At 40.5% G+C, this 21,044-nt stretch overlaps 1 long non-coding RNA gene across 1 annotated transcript; it reads left to right on the plus strand.

Moving 5' to 3' along the window:
• Nucleotides 1-9,533: 9,533 nt before the first annotated feature.
• On the plus strand, nucleotides 9,534-19,647 carry LOC121192192. The gene is made up of 3 exons (XR_005895173.1): nucleotides 9,534-9,581; nucleotides 17,651-18,150; nucleotides 19,543-19,647. It is a non-coding gene; the product is annotated as an uncharacterized LOC121192192 (long non-coding RNA).
• The last annotated feature ends 1,397 nt before the right edge of the window (nucleotides 19,648-21,044 follow it).

Genomic DNA, 21,044 nt, shown 5'->3' on the forward strand with positions numbered 1-21,044 from the left:
AGCTTATTCTGTAAGAATAAAAGAGATTTCACCCATGTCACACTCAATTAAATTCTGTGATTGCACTGATTTATTTTAATAACCTCATATTTTGTTGACTCAAGACACTGAAATCCCCTTTGCTTAAGGAATAATGAGATTATTAAGAATGATTTATCAAGTTAAATCATAGTTTTCACATCTTGTGAGAACACAAAGCATATTGTGAATTTGTAACAGTATGTTTTGCGCCAGGGGACGACCACTCCCTGACGAACAATGTTCTGCTTGGTTATTCAAACACAGCTGAACTGTCATTTTCATCAATGTCCTTAAACATTATCAGCCAGGAAAATCTAAACATTCAGCTCCAAAAACTCCAGCTGTTCCAGTTTTTCTGACGTGATTTAGAGCTGTGGGCCTGAGCTGTAACTATACAAGCTCCAATACTGAATATTGGAAAAGTTCTGAACAGACATTCAGCTCTTGTACCATTTACCACAAACTTGCAGAACATACAAATGAGGACATGAGACATTAAATCTTCAGTGATAACAAACATCTTATCTTTGCAAACTTTTTTTCTCTTCATGAGGAGCCACAGCCATGCTTTCAGCTAAATGCTAAGGTCAGCAAGTTAATAATGTATAATAATGTTTGCATGCTGACATTTGCTAATTAGCACTAAACACAAACTTACAGCTACAGCTGATGGGAATGTCATTATTTTTGCAGGTATCTGGTCATGAACTAAAGTACTAGACAAACACACCTTTTTGACATGATAGTGGTGCCGGATGAAAATGTAATGGATTTTCGCGGTTATTACAATTTATCCATGTAAACCATAAATGTGTTGCTCATAATGGTGCAACAGGAAATAGCCAGGTCATCAGCAAGTCATGAAAATACATGGGGAGCATGAATATTGGTACAAATTTGGTGCCAATCCCTCGTGTAGACATTGAGGTATGTCACTGAATAAGTGAACATTTTGACAGGCTGGAAGTGCTCGATGAAAAGTTAAGGGATCACCAAAGTCGGTAGCATTTATCCTCTGGGGACCATAAATGTCTGCACCAAATTTCATGGCAAACCATAAATAGTTGCCGCGTAGGTTCATCAAAATACAAAAATGTCAACCTCATGGTGGCACATGACAGGGGATCATTAGGCATCAGTCTCTGGACACCATGAATGCCTCAACCAAATTACATGGTAATCAATCTAACAATTGTTGAGATATTTCCCTCTGGACCAAAGCAGCGGACTAACCAGCAGACAGAGACACTGCAACCCCTGGAGTCATATTTATATTATATGCTCTCAGAAACCACTAGAAACAAAAGGTGATCACTACAAAACTGCAGAATTGCCAGTGGGATGATGAATGTTACACAACTCTGACTGATACAATTTAGGAATGGCTAATATAACCTTCGACGCACACGACAAACTCAATTTAGAAGAGCGACATGCTGCTCACTTTGCCACTTAATCACCAAGTTTCTTGATTAAATGCTGACTGATAATGAATGCCAATGCGCCACCTTGCTTCCTCTTGATAGGATTTGGAAATCATTTCATTCCCTTTCACACCCTCACACGAACATGCACACACACACTTCTCATCTTCCCCGGGTTTAGCCTGCAACATGATATTACCATCATTTCATTAAAATGCAGCCTGCTCATTGGAGGTCCACTGAGGGAAAATGGAAGTTTTGTTTTTGATTAGGGTGCCCGTGATGGGAACGTTTATAACCATTATATACTAATTAGATCTGAAGCTATGGGGAGGAAAAGTCATGTGGATTTGCGCTTTGAGCCCATGGGAACGCTCTGTTTTCAGGCACTGGAATACTTATTTCAGCGATGGTTTAAATTATGGTTTTTAGCAGCGTTTAGACCCTGTAACAGAGACTGCATCTGCACTCATTCACTTTTCGCTACTCTGAGTATTCTGTGTAGTAAAATCTATCCACTACAGTGAACAGAGAAGACCCAGTAAAGATCAGTCCAGGAGTTTTGATGTTGAAAGACGCAGGATTAACTTTGTCATAAAACGCATACACGTTTCAGTGAAAAGGATCAGTAAAGTCACAGCATGCGGATCCCATCTTTCTTTTGTCTTTTATATTGTCTGATTATATATTCATCACAGAAAGAGGCAACTTTTCAGCTGCTGAACTCTGCCAGACCTTTTCGAAGACCTGGCTTTGCCCTGCTGCCTTTGTACTCATAATCACTGCAGCGCTGTATGATGAAAGTCTCATATCTCTAAATAAATCACCTTTCCAGGATGTTAAAACCAGAGGGAAAGGAGGTGGATGTGTCTCTGAACTCATATCTGGACAGAGAAAATCAGAGGACGTCGTAGCGTAGTAGGTAGATTAAACATTTGTTAATATTCAGTACGTTTTTGACCGGTATTGGGACAGTGGGGTCAGACCATAAACATGTCTGTCGCTGACTGACTGAGCGCTGAAGTTACACCATCGGTCAGCCGACCTTGTGTTACTCTTTCAAAATGAATAATAGTTTCTAAGACATCGTCAGAGGGGCGTGTGCAGGCAGTGTTTGCCAACTGGGCACGAGGTCGGGCTTTCTTTCTGCAGGCTCACCTCTCTATGCATCTCATTCAATTGACTACACGGCAGCTGACATAGACACAGCTTGGAAATGGCTTGGAAGTGACTGCTGGTCAACATGCAGACTTAATAAGTCACCTTTCATCCACCATATTCCACAGAAACAGGAAAAGCATGTAAAGGAGAACTACTTTATTTTGGATTTGGCTGTATTAAAATACTGTTTATGTGTGCACAGATAGTAGGACAGAAGTAAACAGATAAAACACGGTCCAGCCATATATTAGGTTCCGACCTAGTTTTGTTAATCACTTATTTGTCGGGATGTAGAGAAACCGTCATGAAGACAGCAGTCAGCGGCAGCTGAGCTCTGGAGGAGTCCCGTCAAATTAATCTGTTGGTGATGGATGCACTGATGCGTGTCTGATGCTACAAGCCACTTCTGTGAGGCAAGGATGTTTTTGGTTAGGACAGACTGGACAGATCATTAACAGCTAGGGCTCACCCCTGACTGGTAATGATCTGACCAGTCCTCCCTGCAGCGAAAAGCTGTCGAGAACCTGTGGAGCTCCTGGGCCGCAGAGGTGCTGAGCTCCAGATCTGGACCACCACCTTAGGAGAGGTGTCTGCATCCAGGATCATCAGCCACATTTGGGGTTAGTTCAGCCTGTGGTCTTGGTGCCTTTTATTTGGTCAAATTGGTAGTTACAGATTTTCTTGTGAAATTTGGGATCCTCTGTGTGTCACTCAAGATTTTTAACCCTTTATTTCAACATTAACACGCACTCGAGCTGTGATGATGTGGTATTAATTAAAGCAAGCTTGACAAAGACTGGCCCTGAGCAAGAAAACTCTTTGGCGGAGCTTGAGATAAGCAAAATGTGATGGAAATGGCGACAAACTGAAAGAAACATTCAAAATTTACATAAATCTAAAGTGGAGAGAGTTAAATTTGCCGTGTTAAGGCAGTGCTGTAGCACTGGATCATGCAGACAGAATGAATGCTTTTATGTAACTTAACCTGGTGATAGAGATAGTTTGAAGTCACATTTGATTAAATAGTAAATGATACATGTGACTATAAAACAATTTCTGTGCCTGCCTGAACTGCTGAAAAGCTCTGTTTGTAGCCCCAAGCTGATAATACAGGTAAATCTACTGAACATCCTTTAATCAAAATTCTTACCTGGAGCAAATGCAATGCATTGCATCAATAATATATGTTGACAGCGGCTTTGATGCCAGTGTTACTGTACTTCTGATAGGTCGAGCCAACAATCCTGACAACTGTATACCCAAAATGCTATGGACGTGACAGCCTGAACAAACATCCAAGTACTGGTGCAAAAATTGTATCTTGGCAATGTGGCTATATTCTCTCATTAGATTTTGCCAGATGTCCACAACTGTGTGTCCAATCAGAGCAAAGTGACATTTTCTTTTTCCTCCGATTCGCTATCTGTAGCGTTCTCAGGAGGATGCACTCATGTGCGTAGTCTTCATCCTGCTAATGATCAGCTGTGCTGCTCCCTAAAGTTTTCCTCAGCGTGGTGTATATTTCATCATGGCATTGATTGGACCTGATGTGCTCAATGCATGCGTGAAAGGCAGTGATCAAACGTATCAGCAGCATCAAACACGTATCATATTATCATTTCAAGCCGGTTGTGTTTGCAGAATCAAATCAAAAACAGGTGATTATTAATTGACAGCAGAGTCTGAATTTTCGAGAATCTGAAAGATGAGTATTAACATTGTACGCAGTGCTTCTTCGGATTAAGTTTTATGTCAAACAAATTCAAAACTCTTAAAACCAGAGATTGACTTTTTGGGAACACCACATTTTCATGTGACAGCTGATAAGTTATGTGACACATCGCCCTGTCGCAGCGGGCTTCAAACACGGAAGCATTCGCTTCTGTTTCTATTCTGATTCTTCACTCAAGCCTGTGCACACCTTTTCATCCGTCTCTGACTCATCCATTCAAGCCGCAAAGAAGAAGAGCAAGACAACATCACAGACTGAGCTTGAGCAACAACAAAAGAAGACAGATTCTAGGAAAAGACATTGCCCATTCGACTCAACAGACGTGGCTTTCTGTTGGCTGCATGGCTCATCTCTCTCCCTTTGTGTCCTTTTGTCTCTTCCTCGCTCTTCTTCTCTTTCACTCGCTTCTCTACCTGCTGTTTTTAATGGCTGAGTGGAGGCAGGGGGAGAAAGAGAGAGTGAGTGAGACAGACAGCGAAGAAAAGAAGGATGAGGATGGAGGGGAGAGAGGGGAGAGAAGGAGGGCTCCCGTCTCCAGGCAAAGCTTTAATGAAGAGCCTTTGAAGTTTGCTGTGATTGAGCAGCACCCGTGTCCTCTTCAAAAGGGACCAACATCTCTCCGAAGACATGCCGTCGTTTCATCTCCCTTCCCGTTTTCCATCTCTCCTTCTTGATTTGCTTCCCTTTGTCTCTATCAATTCCATGTGAGATCTTCACCTCCTCTTCCTCCTCTTTCCTACAACTGGCTCCTTTCACCACCATTCCCCTCACCTCTCCTTTCACCAACCCCCCCCCCCTTCACCTCCTCCTGTCTGTGATCAGGACATGGATCATGTCTCTACCTAACTAACCATGGTGGTCCCATCCCGTTAGCTTCACGACTTTGAAGCCCATGACTACAGAATGGATTGGGATGTATGGAAAGAAGAAATGTGTGTGTGTGTGTGTGTGTGTGTGTGTGTGTGGTGTCAGTGGTGCTTGCATGTGTGTTTCGCCTTGGTTGCCTAGGTACATGTATCTATAAGTATGAAAGACACACATTCAGAAATACACATGCCTGCTTCCAGCACTCAGGAGGAGATAGCGATTCTCCTCCAATCATCCCGCGGCATTGATACTACTCTGTTATCTCAACAAAGTCATCCATCAATCCCACCCTCCTACGCTCTTCCTCTGCTTCTTCCTGCAGGTCATCCTCTTCTCTTGCTTTCTTCTTTGCGGTGGCTCTCCATTTACCCCTCCCCCAGCTAATTGAGCTATGCTCCACCATGGTGGGCTCCTGCCATATACAGTCTATGACTCCTGCCTGAAGCTATCTATTAAGGCCATGTGTTATCAAAAGGAATGTATACTGGTATACATATGGTTTGAGTTTAAACTGAGAGGAAGTGAAAGTGTATGTGGAAAAACATTTTCACATACTGTTCTTTCCACTGTTGGGGCTCAGCTCCCTTGTTACAATTAAGGAAACTCTAAATGGCTCAGCCAGCAATTAGATTTTAGACAACAGTGTGTGTTAAGTTTGGTCAAAATGGTCAGAAAAAAATGTAAAGAATATATGACTGGTAGTTACAGAGATAAAACTTGTAAACACAACAGTATGATCCTTCAAATTACTTAAAAGTACCCTGTGGAAATAGCAATATGGAGCAATGTTTAAATGACTGGGTCCTCGTTTTGTTTTCTGTGCACACGCTCGAGCCTGTACATTCATGCATGACTGTGTAGCAATGTGATACATATTCCTTCCAACTCACTGTTTCTCACTGTTCCAGTGATTGAGGGTTTGTGGCAGTAATAAGCTGCATGTAGCTACGCACCAACAAAGAAAAGGTAGCTAGCTAGGACACTTGCATACAAACAATAATGGATTTGAAATATTTAAAAAAAAACTGGCTCTCCAATTATTTAATGATACTTTAACGTGCTTATTAGGCTTCAAGGTTGTGTTTTACATTAAATGTAAAGTATCTGACAGAAAGTATGTAGAGGAAGTAACTTTATTATTATTAATGCCTTGTTATGAATATTTTACAGTGGTTTATCAATACAAACAAAAGGCCGAGAGAGAGTTATTGTTCAACTGGCGATATCATATCTGTCTTCTTTTTCATATGCGTGCAGTCCTGTGCTGTTGTGTTTGTTGGGGCCGAGGCTGGCATGCGTGAATTTAACTCTGGATTTCATGGAGCAGACGGGAGGCCAGGGGCGGTCAGTCAGCCACTGGCAAGCTTAGTCTGTGTGATTACAGCCCCCTTCTCATCCAGGTCCTGTTTTTGTGGCGTGGCCAGCAAGAGATTAATGGGTTGAAAGAAAACATTAGCGCAGCGCTATGGTTCATGCTCACCTCTCTGCTTCTGCCTGCTTGAACGTGTCGTCCTCACCCTTTTCTCCCCTCTGCTACTCTATCTCCCTTTTGCACTGAGTTCAGAAACACAGCAAGTACTTGTCTTATAGTGCGAGGGAGATCCTTGAAAGATGTCTTATTTACATATGCTCCAGATCTTGCTACTTAATACGAAGCTAATCCAGCTGTTTGCCATGGAATTTGGTCAAATCAAACCAGTAAAGAAAAATCTTTTTCACTGTCTTGTGCTACTGAAAAAACACAAAACCATATTTAGGCTCTTTCCCCTTGAGAATCTGTTTTATGTAAAATTACACCCAAGTGAGGTGGTATTTGTGAGGCCTATAATTTATGTAAATGGTAACTCAGTTGTCTCAGATCATGAGGCACCAGGTCAGTACCTAAACTGTAAAAACACTGCACAGGGAGTAAAAACCTGCTGCAAACCATTATCACGGTGATGCAAAAATATTTTTTAAAGGCCTTTTTCTGTTCCCTACTCTGTCAGCTGCTCACCGAAGAAGTTTGTCTGAGGTTTTCGGTCCCGCTGTGCTGCCTCATGCCTGGAGAACAACTTTGATTGTTAACCCATAAATGATTCACTGAGTCATATTTTTAGGCTGGAGCCATTTTGAATGATGTATTTATCAAGTGAGCTGTTCAGTATGTGTGCATACTCGAGTTGGCATGAATATGTCAGCCAGTAAGATTTTAACTTTGGGTGCTTTAAAATATTCATTTTACTCCCTTGGTTTTTCTGATCCTTTTGAAAGCATGGAGGTTTAAAATATGGAATTTGAATGAAAGGAAATATAGTTGTCAACTGAATCCTGGTCTTTAGCTACATTTTGTTGAACTGAATTTTATTTATTATGTTATTATTATTAGTTTTTCTGCAGTCTTGTTAAGATGTTCTCTGGTCAGAAGTGACCTATGGAAGTTGACAGTGAACTTCTTAGCGACTTTCTTATCTAAGCTTCAGTTTTGTGCCCTTTTGTATGTATATGTTTCTATTTTTATTTTACTTTTTTAAAGGCAAATGATGTTTCTTTATGGCAACAAAGACTTGGCTTTACCTAATACTGACAAGTTTTTCTTAGGAAAACAGCCGAGAAATGGACGGTTTATGGGACTAATCTACAAAGGGAAGACAACTTGAAAAACACCATTCCTCCAAAGCTCCACACAAAGGACCACATGATTGAACTGTTCCTTGTTTATTTTCCCACCCTGGAGCCAGTATGTGGGCACTAATGTACCTGTCACCAGAACTATGGACCACACTGAAGTCAGATGTCAAAAAGAGGACTTTCAGCACAACACAATTACCTGCCTCACATATGTGCACACACTCCTGACATGTGAAGACCTGTAAGGCAAAGTGAGGCCATCCAGTCCTCTTTTTACGGTGAATGAATGAATGTCTGGGTGAGAAGAAAAAAGATGAATTCATAATTTAGAAGGGGATGTTCTTGTTTAAGCTTCTCACAACAGACTACAAAAAAGGCAGGTGTTACATTTGACATTAAGGAGAAACCATCTTTTGTGTGTCTTTTAAAGACAGACACTGCAGCAGGGTCTCCACGTCAAAGGTTTTATGTTGCACCGAGAGGTTGACGATTCGTGTAAGAGAGAAGAGCAGTGAACCTCCACTGTCCAAACAGAGGCCATGGTTTTTAGCATTTCTGTGTCATGGTTCTTTCTCTCAAATTTTATAAATATTTTTACATGTATTTCTCAAAACACACTGACAAAAAAGACTGAGTGCTTGCACATGCTGGTAAGAGCTGGGTAAAATTATGTTTTGTGGTGCTGCAAATGGTACAAAAAATAGTTCGCATTGTAATCGTCTGTCTGTCTGCTTGATGCCTTTTATGATCAATGTAACTGGTTTAGGGGACATAGCTGAAAGTACAAGAAGGTTTGTAAGATGGATTTCATGATCTTCTTATAGCCATAAGATGCTTTTGGGGAAATAGGAGAAGGAAAGGAAAGAAAAGATGAGACACTGAAGCAAAGCAAGGAACTGAGCAACATCATCTGAAGGGGCAAACCCACATATTCTGTTACACACATATTCACACACACCATGCACACTCACAGGCACGGCTGTTTTCCTGTTTTGACTTATTGCTTTGCGATGCACTTTTCACCTCCAAAACATCATGAAAAATAAATATGTCCACCTCGTGCATAAGACCGAGACTGCTGATAATCCCAGGGAGTTGAAGATGGGGCTCTGCACATTTCTCTTCACGTCGGGGTGTATTACTACTTTATCACAACAATTACTTTGATGAGCAGCAGTTGTTGTACGCAGTGACACATTTCATAAAGAAGAGGAATGAGAGTTGAATGTGCTCCTGGTTTCTCTATTGCTAGTTATTCAGATATGCCATAGAGTTCATGCGCTCTTTAATGGCCCTTTTCTGTGTTTTCAGGTACAGAGCGCTTCTCTATTTATGATAATGCATTTCCAAGTTCCCCAGTTCTCTTATTACTCGCAGCTAGTGGTAACGGCTGACTGTAAATCACATTTGTAGTGTGGGTGTTAGAATGTGAATCTTTTATTCCCCTACTTCCGTGAAAATATGAATACATTTTTCTTTCATTTCACAGGAACATCAGATAATCTTCTAATGCTCTGCCTCTCTTTGTTCCTTTGTTCCCCCAGCCCCCTCCGTTCCTCCTCTCTCTTATTGTAAAATCAAGGCAGAATAACTGAGTCTAATACTCATCACATGAATCTATATTAGGATGCCAAGTTGTTCAAAGATCACCGCTGTAGAGACCTCTCACTTGTGATGTCAGTCTGTTATTGGCAGAGAATAATGCGGCACAGTTCACGATCTGACAGGCAAACAAGTCCACAAATCCCAGATTGTTCTCCAAGCAGGTAAATCACAGCATTAGTTGTATTTTTTTCTTTTTATATACCCATGTTTGTTGCTATATACAACCACTGAAGGATAGGGAATGCAATGGCGTTATTTATTTGTGCCCTTAAATAGCAACGTGTCTCTATAATCACAGAATGTTCTCAGACTGGTTTATCATTATCCTTCGGCAGATGAGCTACAGGTAAACCACAGCAGCACGATTAATAATTTGGTGAATGCAGCACAACTGTTTTCTCATTAAATGTTGGTAGCTATATGGTAACTGTATGAGATCTCCTAAGAAGGCATCCCACAATTCTTAGTTAAAGGTGCTCCAAAAAAAGATTTTTAACAATGGATTAAATTACTTAAATCTAAAGGTCTAACAGGTCACTTGTAGTCACAAACCCACAGAAATTTATCACCTGACTGCAGTTCCTGCCGGCTCTACGGAACTTTTTCATTCACTCATTCATTGTTTTGGTCTTGGGGCCCACTACTTCACCATTTTCGTTCACTGTAAACACTCTCATTGTGTTGTTTTGGGCAGCTGTTTCCACAAAAGCTTAAAAAAACCCACTGTACCCTACCTGCCAGGTATCAAACAGCAGACGATTAGCGACAAGTTAGCAAAAATGTCTAAATATAATGAAGGACTTAGCAGCTTAAGAGCTAAATATTTCCCTTAGAGGAGTGAATATTAGACTTAAATTTGCCAGATGGACACAAACACAACTCTGAATCAATCCTAATCTTACTCCATAGCTTCTCTCTGTTGGCCTAGTAGCCAAAAAAAAAAAAATCTGTTTTGACAGGGTTAAGTAAGATGCATGACAGTTTTTGTTTTTTTTATTTGCTTAGTTATTGCAGTGTTCTAGAAAGTCTGCTGCAATAACACATGGGACAATTAATCCAGTGTTATGTAGGAGACAAAGAATTTCATGGTACTGTAGAGCTGGAGTCATGTTACACAGTGACTATTCTGAGCTCCACCTTTCTGTTTATTCACTGAAAATGTTATGTTTGGGCCTACTTGTCACAGATTACAGTTTGTTTTTCGTCAAGAATTGCTAAAGTGGTTATGTTTGGACCTTGACTCCACCCTGAGCTGTAGCACAAAATCACCCCTCTCACCCCCACCGACCTCACACCCATCTAACTATACCCTTCTTAGAGAAAATTGCATTTCTTGCAAAGGCACTTAGAGAAAACCACTCCCTTGTAAAATTCTAGTGGTTGCATGTGACTGCTTATAAAAACAGACAGTGGCCTATTAGCACTAAATTAGGCGTTTACACAGTGTTATGAAACGGGAGGCTGTACATCCATTTAGTTTCAGCATGACAAACTGAAGTTTATAGTCTGTAATAGAACGTTGTGGTGTTTGTTCTGAAATTTGCTTATTTTTATTTTCCCTCTTCTCTCTGTCACCATCTTCATGGTTTTTGAATAATTGATATTCATCTCCATCTACGGCCTTGCTCTTGCCGCCCACCCTTGACTGGTCCAGTGTGTGCATATCTAACATGAAGACAACCTTGTCACTACAACATGCTACCATCAGTCTGTGCCCACAGGCATTCAAATAATGTGCTGGAGTAAATCCACAGGAGGTTTTCATCATTCTTCTTCTTCTTCTTCCTATTATTATTATTTATTTACTTGGCCCAGACTGAAGTGTCTGAACAACTGTTGGATGCATTGCCATGAAACTTGAGAATGACCTGTAGTAACCCTGACTTTGCATCTAGTGCTTTTGTGAGTTGAAATTTTCAGTTTGTGAAATAATTTTGTTTATGACCATATACCTGCAAAACTAACAACATGCTAACATGCTAGTACAACCTCACAGAGCCAAAGATTTACACAGCTCAGTTAAAGAAATCATTACTTGTTAGAAATGGTGATCACGGCAGTGCAACAAAACACATGCATATTTCTTCTCCTGACTTCTTCTGGCGTGGAAAACTTTGGCAAAGATGCTTTGATCTCTCACACAAACACAACCTTCAACCTGTTTGCTTTCAAAGAGACCCCTGGTGTTAGCAAACCAGTAACAGTGCTCTTTCACCTTCCACCCAGAATTAATGCACCAACAAACCAGCAGGATCAACAGGGCTTTTATAACAAACCAAAAACACGACTGCATATTTATTAGTATTTATAATATAACTTCAGCTTGTTTGCCATCTCTTTCCTTCTCTGGTTCTCTATTCTTCTCATCCAGACTCCCCTACTTCAACCAACTATCTGAGGCTCACTGCTGAGAAACAGACCTCATATGTACACACACACAGATGAGGAGCGTGGTTCTATTGTTACCAGAGTGGGTAAACTGCCCAGGAAGCAGAAAGGCTCCTTTGTTTCTCCTCTAGACAAGAGGGGTGGGTGCGCCATCACTTGAAACACCCCTTGTCTAGGCTGCACACCCAACAGACCTTAATAAAGCTCTCAGGTTTTGTATTACATCTAATCAACATACCATGAGGGTGTGCTTCAGACACACTTGTGTGGAGCGGAGGATACAGGATGAGTCTGGGTTTCTGTTTCTAATTTTAAAAAGGGAGATTCCACTCAAATTAATCCTCTTTCATCTGTGTTTTGCTTCCTGTACAGACAGTGAGATTTCTATCGTGGGTAAAGTGTGTCAGGTATATGCATTCAATAAGCTCCAGTGGTAAATGCTGCAGCTGCACTTACTGGAAGAGAAGTGTGACGTTGGTCTGTGGTAGAGGAGATGTAAACCAGTCTACATGATCTATCTGTATACATTTACACCAAGTACAGCTGTGTTTTCAAATTGGGTAATAGGGAAGACTTCATGTGGGGAACTGAGAGTCGCTGGTATTCATGACTGTTTGCAAGGATGGGATACACATTAATCAAGATAAACATACAGTACACACACACACACAAGCTGATTTAGAAAGACACACATAGATTTGTGTGGACTCTCAGCTTTTTTTAATCACTGCTGCGTGACAGGCAGGGCTAGGGCAGCAGATTTGTGACGTGCGTTATGTCAAACAGAGACGCTTTCTAATGAGGACGGATGTGATCACGCTTTGGATCAAATGGAAATATACAAGACTAATGAAGTCTGACATCAGCAAAATCAAATCTGTGTGGTTATTTTTGTACTTCAGAGGTTATCAAACTGGATGTCCTTAAATGTCCCTTTTCCTCTTTCCAGTTTTATACACTACTAATTTCAGCTAATTCTACTTTTGCCAGTAGTGCAAGAATTTTTGTCCAAGCCCCGGTCTTCCCTACCAAAAAGAAAAAGCACTTTGAGTGCTTTTTGTATTTAGTATATTTTAAACAGGTTGACAAATCTCGTTCATTATTTGTACTTGGGACGTAAAGTGAATGACAATAAAGTTCTCTGAATCTGAATCTGAATCAAATCCTCAAGGCAGCTGCATTAGAAATTGCTAGCACAAACTACTGAACAACTATGTAAATTATTGCAGGAGAATTAAATGTCAAGTATTAGTCTCAGTTCCTGTGAGTCAATGAGTTGTTCACAGTTCTGCAAAGATGAAGTCATGACCAAAAAAGGACAACAATGCAGAGGATATACTTATCATACATCTTGTATTCTGAGAAAGGAGAGCGGAAAGCCCGCCATTCGTTTGGCCACATTGAATTGAATGCAGTTAGTTCACACCTGTTAGTCACACTAGGAAATGTGTCTAAATGTAACTTTGAATTATCTTCATTATGCACATCGCAAAATAACCCCTTGAATACACGAAACATCTCAAACTGCAGATACATAACACAGAGTGGGTGGAGAGTGGAACTTTTCTCTGATGGTAGTCTAATGCAGTAGTAGAGAAGCACACTTGTTTCTAGAAGGCTGCAGATTTGAATGTGGGATAGGTGGTTAGAAAGTTCTCTACCCTTGCTGGTGAGGGATTAGCACCAAATGAGGCTTTTACTGCAGGTTAATCAAACTGAGAAAAAAAAAAAAAGTATCTTACTGTTCGGAAGCAAATAGAATGAGGACATAGCTGAAAGCAGCATGATACTGAAGCTTATTCCATGTTCATATCAGAGTTCCAGTTTTAGAGATGATACGTGCCAGGAGCTCATGTCTCTTTAGTGCATTTTATTGCTTATCAAATAAAATTGTAATTTGTATGCCAAAGACTGTGTTATTACCTCTTTCAAAAGTTAAATAACTGCGCTTTAATACCACCAAGCTAAACACTAACCTTGACTTGCTCCATTTGAGAACACAGTGGTTATATGAGGCAGCTAGTATTGTGTGATGAAGCAGGGCACTGCGTTAACCGGATAAATACAGGTTAGAGGTTTTTTTTTTTTTTGGTTTCCCTGTCAGTATGCTGCCAATCCATTCCAGCTTTTACCACAAAAATGGCTTTCTCTACTACTTTATCTCAGATTCTGAGCACATGTATTCCACATGTACTAAAACATTTCTGCATGGGACAATTAAAAACCTTTTTTAAAATATCATGCATGTTCTTCTAAAGTTAAAGTGTTTACCGTTAACCTTTCAGACCTAGTACACTCAGTACTGTCGGCCCCTTTCCAAGCCAGTGGTGTCGAGACAGTAACCCAGACATGCAAGTTTGCTCTGCTGTAACTCTGCTGATTTATTTCTGCTGCTGTGTTCCTTACAAATGACAATGTTGACAGCGTTGTGCCGAACACATTTTGTAAAAGATGAAAAAAAAAAAAGTCCTCGTCTCAATTTCTGGAAGAGATGGGTTTTAAGTGGTTTCAAAAAAAGCAGCTGAAGCAAAGCATCGTAGCTACTCAGTAGGTTAAGGAGCAAACCGTGTATCTGCGATGTTAAATTCATTAAAAAATAAAGTGGAAAAAGGCAGTTGGGCCAAGAATAAATTGTCTCACAAGAGACTGACTCTAACCCTACCCACACTGCTGCCAAAGAGGAAGTGATGGGTGGACAGTCACTAAATAAGTACTAACCACTTCTAATTAGGAATTATAATGTCTTGTGACTTTCATTTAAATAAAAGCATGAAAAACATGAAACATGAAAATCTGACTGCAGCTTTGTACAACAAACTAACCCCAGAATTTTTTTTCTGGAATGCATGTAATTTATTGTCTTTTTATTTAAAGGTTAGTGTGAATGATGCCATTGTAAACGCAGAGGCAGGAGCAATCAGAGCATGACTGATTCTTTACTTATTTAAGCAGCTAGTCTGTGATGCACAGACTCAAGGAAACGTAATATTTCTGTCCTTACAAGATGAAAAGATGTACTTGGTGTAATAGCAGGGCGCAGTTGACACAGCACACATACAGTATGCAAACACACAATCTGCAGATAAAAAAAATAAATAAATCAAAAAAACTCAAGCAAATATTCACACACTCCCACACACCCTCTTATAACCTCTTGCCTAGCTCAATTCCACCCAAACACACGCAGCTATACCACAGCAGGAGCGATTAGAGCAGGATGTATGCGGCTGAGCTCAGCTGTGGTGGGCCGGCCAGTGGATGTGGTATATCAGTCTCACAGCATGCTAAATGAAAACTAAATGAAAGGCTCTCAGATGGTGTGAGTGTTGCATAAGCGAGGCACTGAGCAAGGTCCTGGGATAAGCTGATTACGTGGCAGACTCATATTCATTTCCACATCCCTTAAAGAGCCGAGCGGCGTGGCTTAGTGAGCCCTGTTCCTCACTGCTCTCACATCCAATCTGCTCCTCTCCTCTCTTCTCTTCTCTATCCTCTTCCATTCCCTCTCTTTTTGGACTGTAAGTGTGTGTGTGGTCAACGTGTATCTATGAGCGCGTTGTAAATGATCTCCTCTCACATGCTTCCCCTGACCGCAGGAGTCAAAGGCAAGTGCTAAATCTGCTTTTGATAGCTGTGGCGACAAGACTACACACATTTGCCACTGGTAGAATACACACGCGTGGCTGCGCAAATATGTTCACACACACACACAAACATACACACAATACTTCACATGGCTTAGCCTAATGTAATGTACACACCAGGGCTTAGCAGCTGCGAAGGTGAAAGCAGCGGGGCAGCTGGGGATGTTATCCAATTGTCAGCGTATGTCCTGCATGCTACTGCGTGCGTGCTTGTGCGGCTACGTTAACGGGAGCCGTGCTGTCAGGAGGTCAGAGCTGAGTTCAAGGGAACAGTGGTAACAGCCCCGGAAAGTGTCAGAGCTCAAGGTGACTTGGTAATGGTTGTTTTTGTCCATGAAGAGGGACAAGGAAGAGGGGCCGATGGGCGAGTGAAGCTGTGGCTGGAAATGATCTTTAACAGGTGGCAGCACTTCATCTGTCCTTCCCCCTCATTATAGGATACGTCTATGTCCATGTGGTTTGCTGTGTACGTAACACAGGGTCTGTTATTGTACAGCTAATCCTTCGCTGAGGCCACGGCATGTAAACGGAACAACTGTGCTGACCATGTGACGGGCTCACAAGGAAGCACCAGCTCTTCTGGGTTTACTTCTAAATTACAGTTTAGGAAAATTGTCTCCATTTTGAGCACAAAGGGCAAATTGTCTTCTTGAGCATTTGGTCTCACTGTATGAACACAAGTGAAAATATATGCACTATACACCAGAAAATGGAAAACAGCACACACTCTGCTTCTGCTTTACTATTTCAGAGAGAAATATCGTACTTTTCATTCCTCTACATTCACCTGACAGTTGTAGTAACTAGTTACTTAACATAATTTTTAATGGAAAAACACACGACTGACAATGTGTATGTGTTTGCTGTTTGTTACCTGCCTGCCAGCAAGCCTATTATCACAGCAGTGACCGCCGTGTCACAGTAGCTGCCCTTTATTCACACACACAGATTCACATTCACCCCAACTTCCTCTGTCTATTATCATTGCCCCGGCCTAGTTCTGTGCCATCTGTGTCCATAGCAACTGGACAAAATAAGTTACTTATTATAGGACATGGGCTCAGCTGGCAGGTGGTTTACAATGAGGTTTGTCATATCCCCTTCCAAACAAAACAGGTTGAGAGAACATGAGGTACAGGAAGTCAGGGGTTGAAGCTGTCAGTTTTAGGGAAAGAAAATTGTCTTTGTTCTGTTTCAGAATTGTATTAGTTCCCAATGCTCAGTGGTAAGATTAGACCCACTTCTTTCAATGGTAGATACACCACACTGAACTGAAACCATCTTTCCCTGTGGATGAGCTATTTCTAAAAGTCAAGAATCACAGTAACTGAACCAGCTTGTTTTAGTTATACAAATTATACACTGTTTTTTTTTTTTTTTGCATCAGTGCTGCTGGGTGGTAAATGGAGTCCAGTCAAATTCGTGAAGAGTTTACTGGTGGCTTGTGGTGTTCATGTGCTGGTGAGAGGCCCAGAAATCAGAGATATGATGACAGTTGGCTGACAGGCAGGACTGTTTTCCACATGCTATGATGACAGAAAATCAAATCCAGCAGACAGACTATAAGCAAACATGGACACTGTTAATATAAATTTGACAGGAGCACAGTGTTGGAGCACAGCCATGCATTGTCCTCTAAACAAGAGGTGTGACGTGTGCTCAGGCCTCAGTACAGTGGATCGCTCCCCTAAAACAAAGTAATTTTCAGAGGTCTGGCACGCAAATGTTGCAGAAGTAAAAAGCTATTGCACTAACTTATAGACTGTTTTAACATTTTATTGCACGACCTGCTAAAGCTAAAGGTTTTCTCTTGAAGATGAAGAAATTGTTTGACATTTTGGGAAATCCAATTATTTGATTTCTTGTTGTAACTAATTGTTTTATGGTTACTTACTACACACTCAATGGGTTAAAAACCTTTTAAAATGACTTAACAGCACTTCTAACTTACGACTATTAGAAAATAAAAAACCCACGTTTTTTAATATGTATTACAAACATGTATAACTGCATTATTACCCTATACCCAGGCTTATAATGGCTCTATGAAGCTTGTGTGAGATCATTTTCACATCTCAAAAATACAGATGGAAATATAAAATGTGACCTCTCTGAGCACCCTTACTGCTTACTCTGCATGTTTGTGTGTGCTTTGTTCTAACCACGTCAACTGAGTGACACTTCAAATGGCTTCACAGGGAGTGAGGGAGAAAAGCGAAGGGAGGAGGAGGAGGACGGATGTCGGGCTGATAGCAGCTGCGGGTGAAGATTGAGAGATAGCATTGCAGATGATGCAGATCGTCAAATTCCTCCCCATCACCCCCTCTGTCTTCTGAAGCACATCTGCGTGGAGGCCGGCAGGCCGGGACGCCAACAATGGAGGACATTCAGCGGCTCAGATAAACTCTGCTCCCGTTCCCACCGTACCACCATCACTGCTGTTATCTCAACACGCTCCCTCACCTCCTCCTTCGCCTTCATGCTTCTATAGTGCATTTTCTCCTCCAAGTCTCACCACCACCTCTGTATCACTGCTGCTGTTCCCCCTGGACGCTTGATAAACTACTGCCTGCTCTCCCTTTCACCACAGTCACCCCTGTTATCACCCTGCTGTTAACCTGCACCATGAGGGCATCACCAGATGTGACGTATTGCATTCATTTTCTTTTTCCTCAGCATTTTCTTTTGTGCAAATAGTGTAAGTCTGTTTGCTGTTTCAGAAAAGTTGAAAAGCTCTAAATAACCATTTGTCTTTTGAAAGAGGATAATCAATGCAGCTTTGGTTTTATTTGTTAAACCCGTTTATCTTGTGGATGGACATGTTGCCAGTTTATCAGAGAGCTAACACAAATACAGAAGGACAACCATCTACATGTACAAGCAATTTGGAGTCTCAAATTTATCACCTATCAACAAATAACCCATAACAGTATTCACAGTATTCTGCAATTTCACCAGTTAAATTAAGTGAAACAAACTGATCAGCCTGTCTACTGACTGACAGACCAGCAGCTTGGTCTCCAATTTATCTTATAATGAACTTCATCTGTCATTTAAACTAAAACTCTGCCCATAAATCTACCTCATTCATTTTATTACTGGCCAACATTTCTGGCAACTAATCCCATAAATGCTGTCATGCTGTTTTTTTTTATTTAATTTTTTTTTTTTTTTTTTTTTTGGCATCTGCTGCACACACACTGAATCCACAGCTAAATGTTTATGAATGCTGGATAGGGACTATCACACAGCACCAAGCTTTAGGACACGACCATTGTATTTGCTCTGTTCTGTCAGAGCAATTAAAAGCAGCCAATCAGGACGGCTGCAGCTTCATTACCGGAATGCTGGATTACATGTATCAGCGTCAAAACTGTAATGAGCCGAATCCTCCCAATAATGAGAACATTAATTCACCCTCACCCAACCCTGTCTCTCCTCTCTCTGTTTGCAGTGATAAACCTGTAGAAACAGATAGAACTATCAGACCACCCTCCCTGCACCTACTGGAATTAGAATTTAATCAGAGGATGTTTCATATAGATCATGAACCTCCCTTGAAACATTCTTCCCGAGGTTTGACTTATTTAACATCTGAATTAATGCACCAGGGAAAAAGACATAATCCTACCCATAATCCTGCCTAAGGTTAACAACCACTTAGTCTTTGAGGGTGACTCAGTGTTGTGGCTGCAGGCTGTGGAAGTTCACACACTGAGGAGGAAACAGGTATAGATGTATGGGGTCAAGCGTGTGTCGCTAAACAATCAGACAGTTTAAGAAGTAATTATACATTCACAACATATTTCTATACACAACCACTACTTATTGCGTAACTGAAATTCCATATTGGGTTACAATAACTCCGTCTCCATGACAACTGAGGAAACTGTCCAAACCATCTGTTGATGAAGGCCACAAGATGCGACTGAAAACTATATATACATCAGTTAGATAATTTTAAAGTTTTATAAATAATGCATTATTTAATAAATAAAATGATGAATTCACAATTAAACCTCTTTGTTTTAAAAATTTAATTTAAATGTTTTTTTTTTATTTTACTTTTTGTTTTCCCATTTTTTTACAGTTTCTATCCAGCTGTGAGCCCACACACAACTCCCACCATCTGATCAGAGATCAGCAGCTGGTCAACCAAAGTTCCTGTTGCTCCAATTCATTTTAATCTTTTTTTTTTTAAACTTTATTTAATCTGTAGATGGAAACTAAAAAATTATAAAATAAAAGTAATAAAAGTAAATGTTAAAACAAAAAAATGAACTGAAGGATAAAAATAATGAGATGGAAAATGACACATTACTAGATGTAAAAACAAAGGTCAAATTTGAAAGGCTTTCTGAAATAAACTTAATTTTGCAATTGTATTTAATGATACATGGTTTAAAGATAAAGGAAGACAAAAGAATTGTTAATTGGTCAATGTAATTTTTTTTTTTAACTTTAGCTTGTTTTAAAGCTTATTTTAATTTGTCGTCGTACGGCTGATTGTGACTGTAGAAAGAGACATTTAAATAGAATTTTTACAAACACGGCAGGCTGAGAATAGACAAGTAAGACAGGTTTTTAAAAAATCTAATATAAATGATATGGGTGCAGAAAGCAGTGACAAAACTGGTATGCAGCGAATGTATTTTTCTTTGTTTACCCCCCTGTTATTCTGCTTGTTTTTGTGTATCTATGCTGCATGAAGGTGGGTGTACTGTGACAAACGAAGCATTTTGTTTACCCTCCTGTCACCAGGCACATCGTTAACAGAAGTTTGCCTTTTCCACCCTCCTCACATATGAATGCGGAAATTAGGCAGATATAGACATACAGCAGAACAATGGAACACAGTCATATCCTTCATTAAGTGCAAGGCTGAGGAAAAACATAAACAAGCCGCTGATTTCTGTTTATCACGATAAGTTCAACTGACGTTTGACGATGAGACATCAAAACAAATGATGGCATCAACAGCTATTAGTTCACAAGCCTTTTTTATTTCAAACTCTACACTCACAGGAGAAGGAGGCATTTAATCATAACTCTTAACAATATATTTGTTCTGTGCAGGTAAACAGAGCCACTTTTGGAGCCAATTTCTTGACTGTAATGAGAATAGGAGCAATGCATTTACTCCATTAGACCCCACTGGCTTACAAAGGCCATACCCTTGAATACGAGGATGGAGAACGCTGTTTCCTATTAGTGGTGTTGTCCCCTCAGTGCCTATTATGCTGCTCCCATGACAACCTCAGGTTTACACTGCAAATTTAAATCTGGTTTATGGTACCAGTGAAGAAAACTACATGTTTTTGTCCTCTGTTTAGACAGCAATAAATATCATTCTGTGTCACGCACAAGGAATAATGATCCATGTTGTTTACATTAGAGTCCCGGAGTTTGGAAAAAACTCACAAGCCCGTACTATTAGATTAGAAGTAGCAGAATACTAACTGGATAATGAGAAAACAGTGAATCGGCCACATTATGACCCTCGGTGGCATGGGGCAAACAAAAAGGTATTTTTGTGACATCAGCTAGGAAGTTAAATCTGAATGTTCTGTGTGCAGAAAAACCTAATCCATG

The sequence above is a fragment of the Toxotes jaculatrix genome, chromosome 13 (genome assembly GCF_017976425.1).
Source record: "Toxotes jaculatrix isolate fToxJac2 chromosome 13, fToxJac2.pri, whole genome shotgun sequence".
Lineage (NCBI taxonomy): Eukaryota > Metazoa > Chordata > Actinopteri > Toxotidae > Toxotes > Toxotes jaculatrix.